This window comes from Cebus imitator, unplaced genomic scaffold, assembly GCF_001604975.1.
Source record: "Cebus imitator isolate Cc_AM_T3 unplaced genomic scaffold, Cebus_imitator-1.0 Scaffold468, whole genome shotgun sequence".
Classification (NCBI taxonomy): domain Eukaryota; kingdom Metazoa; phylum Chordata; class Mammalia; order Primates; family Cebidae; genus Cebus; species Cebus imitator.
The window spans coordinates 846,363-852,873 of record NW_016107783.1 but is presented as its reverse complement, the minus strand read 5'-3'; the positions used below and the strand labels follow the sequence as shown (position 1 = coordinate 852,873).

The following is a 6,511-nucleotide window of genomic DNA, read 5'->3' as shown; positions in this document are numbered from 1 at the left end:
TGGCTTCTTTTCTGCAGGATTTCAGGAAGCCAAGGCTAAACTCAGCACTCCTGGGCTGCATGCTCTAACCTTGGGTGACTGGGACCAGGCCCACACCTTTGTTTTCTGTCTTCTTGAGGCTAAGCACCTAATGTTCAAGAGGGACAAAGGGCTTCCAGTCTATCAGTAACAACACTCTGATGGCGATGTTGTTGATGGGAAAACAGTTTCATTCGGTCAGTGTCTGTGAGGTCTGTACTCACATGTGCACATCAGCAGTGGTTAAGTGGCAGCACGGTAGTCCATGTGCACGTGTGCGTTGTCAGCAGTAAGTGTCAATGGTTCAGTGTGGCAGCAGCTTTGCCTGGGTCTGCTTGCCTGCATGTATCAGTGGTGGCATGGGTGTGGTGCTCATGTGCATGCACACACCAGTGGGTGTGCTGGCAAGTTTCATGTGTGTGTGCCCACTGATGGCAGCTAGGCAGCAAGGTCCATGTGTGTGCTTGCACCAGCAAAGCAGTGGGGGTATGCTGGGGGTGAGTGTTTGCCAGTGGGGGCCTTTCTGTGAAAGGTCTCTGGTGATTAGTTGAGGCCTGCCAGTGAAGAAACTGTGGAAGTGATGACTGTAAAGTGCCCTCCTTGGGCATCTGAGGCTGCAAGTGGGTGTGATCAGTCAGGGACCTTGTGAAAGGGCAACAGACAGAGGAATGCTCCAGTCAGACTGGCTCTGTCTATGGGCAACATATATGTATAGATCTCAAAATTAACAAAGTCCAAAGGCACCTACGGAAGTGTGATGAGTTTTGCAGAATAAGCATCCTTTGCTATGCTCCATTGCAGCCATTCCTATTGCAAACCCTCTGGGTCCTGCATGGGCTGGGGCCCCATTCTTGCCTATTCTCCAAGCAGTTCTTCCTGCCAGCTCAAATATCTGGTGGCGGGGTGGGGGCGGGGGTCATACACTCTTTTACAGCTAGAATTACCAAGGTCCACAGTAGGATTGGGCCACTCAATACCTATTTAACTCATCCTTTCCCAGGAGGTGCTTGTGGCCAGGAATGAGTATTGGTGCTTGACATCCTCATGCCAAGTTCTGAGATTTCCCTCCCTTCAGCCCAAAGGACAGCATCCTCCCTCCATTCACTCTAAATGTCTTCCTTCCAAAGATCTGCTTGGAGTCAGCTGGTCTTCTTAATGGCTTGGCCTCTTGGTGGAAGAAGATCTCTTGGCTGTATCCAGTTGGCCATCTTAGCTCTTTTTTCTGATTTGATTTTCATAAAACAAAAGTGTGTCTTCATATTGCAGGTATAAATACATTGTTTTGTAAAATGCTCCTTCTGGAGTAGTTCTGGCTATATTTGATCTTGTCCATGTGTCCTGATCTGTGGGATAATTCACAAACTGCTGACTATCTTCAAATGCATAGTGCAGTACTGCCCCATTGCAACTCCACTCCTGTTGCACATATGCACACAGATTACACCACACTACCACTTGACCACTGCTGATCTGCACACGTGAGGGCAGACCCCATAGCCACTGGCACAATAAAATGGTTTTTCCCATCATCCCCTATTAGGGTTGTTACTGACTTGTGCAGGGAGGTCAATCACCTTGAATAAAAAATTGAGAAGCAGTTAAAGGAGAAATCAAACAATTAAATCCATTGTGATATACAAGGTAGAGCTAAATGATCTGGTGCCTCATACAGGTCTCCATGACAAGTACCTCCATCCAAGGTTCATTGGCCAGTGTCTCTGTCTCATGGGCCCATTTTTCTTATTTTCTAAGAGATTGGTGCTAGGTCCACTCTGAGCCCCTGCATGCAGGATATTATTTGGTTATCCAGTGGCGAGTTTTAGTTCCAACAATGCCACTATGTTACTTTGTGTCACTCACCCCAGGCTTTAATTTTCTCACCTGGGAAATATAGAGATTGAAGCTTTTTCTCTGCTTTCTTCTATTTTCTTCCTTTTTAACCTTTCCTCTTCCTTTCTTCTTACTCTCTTACATTTCTGTTTCTTCTTCCTCCCAAATTAATTTTTCTGAAAAAATCTTCCTATTTTGGAATGGCTATTTGTTATTTCTTTAATTAATTAATATTTTAAATTGACAAACATTGCATATGTTTATATTATACAATGTGTACAACACAATGTTTAACATATGTATACATTGTGGAATGATTAAGTCAAGCTAATTAACGTATACATCCCCCACGTACTTAACACTTTTTGTGGTGAGAACATTTAAAATATACTTTCTTAGCAACTATTAAGTGCACAATACATTATTATTAACTATAGTTACCATGTTGTACAATGGATTTCCGGACCTTATTTCTCCTGTTAAACTGAAACTCTGTATGCTTTGACCAACACTTTCCATTAACATGCCCTCTCTCATTCCCAGCCCCGGTAACTACCATTCTACTCTCTGAAAACAAAGATATTCTACATCAGCAGACAATTCATTTAAAACATTTCCTGCTAAGGCATGATATAAATGCACAATATTTGTTCATCCTAGAGTGAGTAATGTTTGCAGCACAACATTAAACATTCAAAGTCACCACTTAAATAGATTTGCTTAAATATTTAACTTTATTAAAACTTCATATTGATGTACATCCAAACTAATATTTTTATACTTTGTTCTGGGTTAAATTGGGCTAAGAAAGTTATTCAAGTTTGAATATTTAATTAATCAACCCATATGCACAGTCTGTCAGTTTAATCTGTTAATAACTTATTAGATATAAAAAATTATGGGGAAATAAAAAGAAAAAAGTTAATTGAAGACCTCAAATAAACAAAATATGCAAGCCACAAATACATTTTAAAGTATGGACATTCTAAAAAAGTTAGCAAATATTTTTAAGAATTTCTTTTTATCCCATAAAATCGTCTTTGGTTAGAGGTAAACATTAAAGGCAGTTGAATTCATGAAGACTCATGTGACAATCCTATTCATGTTAAATACAAAATTGTAACTTTATTAAGGAGAAAAGCAAAAATGAACAACTTGAAATGAATTACTTGTTTGATGACACCGTGGAGGATGAAAATTGTGTAATTAGAAGGGTCACTGAGAATGCTTAAGAGTATTTTTGTTAGGAGGTTCATGTAAATTTTGTTTAGCCCAAGTGATGAGAAAACATAAAATAAAATAGTCTTACCCACTAATCAAAGGATGAATGTGTTGATTGACCTATCTACATTTAAAAAATTACAAAATCTTGAATCTGAAATCTCATTAGTAGACTAATTGTGTACACCAAGAAGAGTTCTAGACATAAAGGCTGTTCAAATTATTCAATATCATTAAACATGTATAAAAGTTATTAGGAGTTGGACATATTCCCAAATCAAGGAGGAGAATCCTCTTGGTAGCTAGGGTACAGTTAAAAAAAAGGACAGAGGAGGATCTAAGATGGCTGAATAGGAACAGCTTTGGAGTGCAGTTCCCAGTGGGAACAGCACAGAGAGTGAGTGCTCACCACATTTCCAAACAAATTTTCACGGCCCACAGACCAGGAGATTCCCAGGCCAAAAAGCATCACAAGCTTTCAGAGCAGAGGTTTCAGCCTGTGCCACTTCAGTGCACAAAAACTCACATAAGTATGGGCAGCCTTTTTGGCTGGTGCCTGGAACACCTGGGAGACAGAGCCACCCATTTAACTGAAAGGGAGCCAGGGGATCTGGCTTGGTGAGTACCACCCCCACAAAACAAGCAATCTGAAATGCTCTGGATTGAGAGTTTTGCAGCAAGTGCACCTGGACCCAGGACTGCCCAGCTCAGTGAGGGGAACAGTATCCACCACCACTGAAGCGGTCTGCCACTACCGAGGCAGTTCACACAGTGCAGGGCAGAGCATGCAGCAGCTCAGCAATGCCTCTCCTGGCAGACTATGACTAGACTACTCCACGCTAGGCAGGGCATCTATGAAAAAGGCAGCAGCACAACAGGGACTTATAAATAAAGCTGACTATCCTAGGACAGAGCAACTGGGAAAAGAGGTGGTTATGAGTTCAGCTGTAGCAGCCTTAAAGGTGCCTGCCCAGCAGCTCTAAATGGAATAGCGGAGTGCCCAGCACAGCACCTGAGCTCCTATAAGGGACAGACTGTCTCCTCAAGCATCTTTCCAACCCCCGTATACCCAAAGACACACCTCATAAAGGGAAGGTCAGGCCAACAGCTGGCTGGCATCCTTCTGGGACTAGGATAGCAGAGGAAGAAACGTGCGGCAACCCTTGCTGTTCTGCAGCCCCAGGGAAGCAGGGTCTGGAATGGACCTCCAGCAGTGCTGCAGCAGACGAGCCTGTTAGAAGGAAAACTAAGCAGCAGAAAGAAATAACTTCAACATCAAAAAAAGGACATCCACTCAGAGAGCCCATCCAAAAGTCACCAACTACAAAGACTACAGGTAGATAAAACCACTAAGATGGGAAGAAACCAGCGCAAAAAGGAGGAAAACACCAAAAACAAGAATGCCTTTCCTCCTCCAAGGGATCACAACTCCTCACCAGCAAGGAATCAAAGATGGATGGAGAATGAATTGGATGAACTGACAGAAACAGACTTCAGACGGTAGGTAATAACAAACTTCTCTGAGCTAAAAGAACATGTTCTAACCCAATGCAAGGAAACTATGACCCTGGAAAAAAGGTTAGATAGATGCTAACTAGGATAAACGGCTTAAAAAAGAATATAAACGACTTCATGGAGCTGAAAAACACAGCACGAGAACTTAGCAAAGTATACAAAAGTTTCAATAGCCAAATTGACCAAGCAGAAGAAAGGATAAGAAAGGATATCAGAGGCTGAAGATCAACTCAATGAAATAAAAGGAGAAGGCAAGAAGAGAGGAAAAAAAAGAGTGAAAAGAAATGAACAAAGCCTCCAAGAAATATGGGATTATGTGAAAAGACCTAATCTAAGTTTGACAGGTGCACCTCAATGCAATGGAGAGAATTAGTCCAAGCTGGAAAACACTCTTCAGGATATTATCCAGGAGAACTTTCCCACCCTAGCAAGGCAAGCCAACATTCAAGTTCAGGAAATACAGAGAACACTACAAAGATATTCCTCGAGAAGAGCAACCCCAAGGCACATAATCTTCAGATTCACCAGGGTTGAAATGAAGGATAAAATGCCAAGGGCAGCCAGAAAGAAAGGTCGGGTTACCCACAAAGGGAAGCCCATCAGACTCACAGCAGATCTCTCAGCAGAAACTCTACAAGCCAGAAGAGAGTGGGGGTCAATATTCAACATCCTTAAAGAAAAGAACTTTCAACTTAGAATTTAATATCCAGCCAAACTAAGCTTCCTAAGCAAAGGAGAAAGAAAATCCTTTATGAATAAGCAATTGCTCAGAGATTTCATCACCGCCAGGCCTGCCTTATAAGAGCTTCTGAAAGAAGCACTAATCAAGGAAAGGAACAACCAGTACCAGCCACTCCAAATACCTACCACATGGTAAAGACCATCGACACAATGAAGAAAATGTGTCAACTAACAGACAAAACAACCAGCTAGCATCAAAATAGTAGGATCAAATTCACACATAACAATATTAACATTAAATGCAAATGGACTAAATGCCCCAATCAAAAGACACAGACTGGCAAATTGGATAAAAATCAAAACCCATTGGTGTGCTGTATTCAGGAAACCCGTCTCACATGTAAGGACACACACAGGCTAAACATAAAGGGAAGAAGGAAGATTTTTCAAGCAAATGGGGAGCAAAAATAAAAGCAGGAGTTGCAATCCTAGTCTCTGATAAAAAGGATTTTAAACGAACAAAGATCAAAAGAGACAAAGAAGGGCATTATATAATGGTAAAAGCATCAATGGATCAGGAAGAGCTAACAATCCTAAATATATATGCACCCAATACAGGAGCACCCAGGTTCATAAAGCAAGTTCTTAAAGACCTACAAAGAGACTTAGACTCCACACAATAATAGTGGGAGATTTTAACACTCCAGTGTCAGTATTAGACAAATCAACGAGACAGAAAATTAACAAGGATATCCAGGACTTGAACTCACATCTGGACCAAGCAGACCAAATAGACATCTACAGAAATCACCACCCCAAATCCACAGAATATACATTCTTCTCAACACCACATGCCACCTAATTTAAAATTGACCACATAATTGGAAGTAAATCACTCCTCAGCAAATGCAAAAGAATGGAAATCATAACAAACAGTTTCTCAGACCACAGTGCAATCAAATTAAAGCTCAGAATTAAGAAACTAACTCAGAAAAGGACAACTTCATGGAAACTGAACAATTGCCTCCTGAATGTCAACTGGGTAAACAATGAAATGAACGCAAAAATAAAGATGTTCTTTGAAACCAACGAGAATGAAGACACAACATACCAGAAATTCTGGGACACATTTAAAGCAGTGTCTAGAGGGAAATTTATAGCAATAAATGCCCACATGAAAAGTGAGGAAAGATCTAAAATCCACACACTATCATCAAAATTGAAAGAGCTAGAGGAGCAAGACAAA

At 41.1% G+C, this 6,511-nt stretch overlaps 1 long non-coding RNA gene across 1 annotated transcript in view; it reads right to left on the bottom strand.

The window, feature by feature from the left end:
• Positions 1-4,562: 4,562 nt before the first annotated feature.
• Positions 4,563-6,511, bottom strand: part of LOC108291801 — a 15,960-nt gene continuing 14,011 nt past the window's right edge. Inside the window, exons 2-3 of the long non-coding RNA XR_001820051.2 lie at positions 6,026-6,030; positions 4,563-4,659 (exon numbers count right to left, since the gene is read on the bottom strand). This is a non-coding gene — a long non-coding RNA (uncharacterized LOC108291801). The remainder of the gene's footprint in view (positions 4,660-6,025; positions 6,031-6,511) is intronic.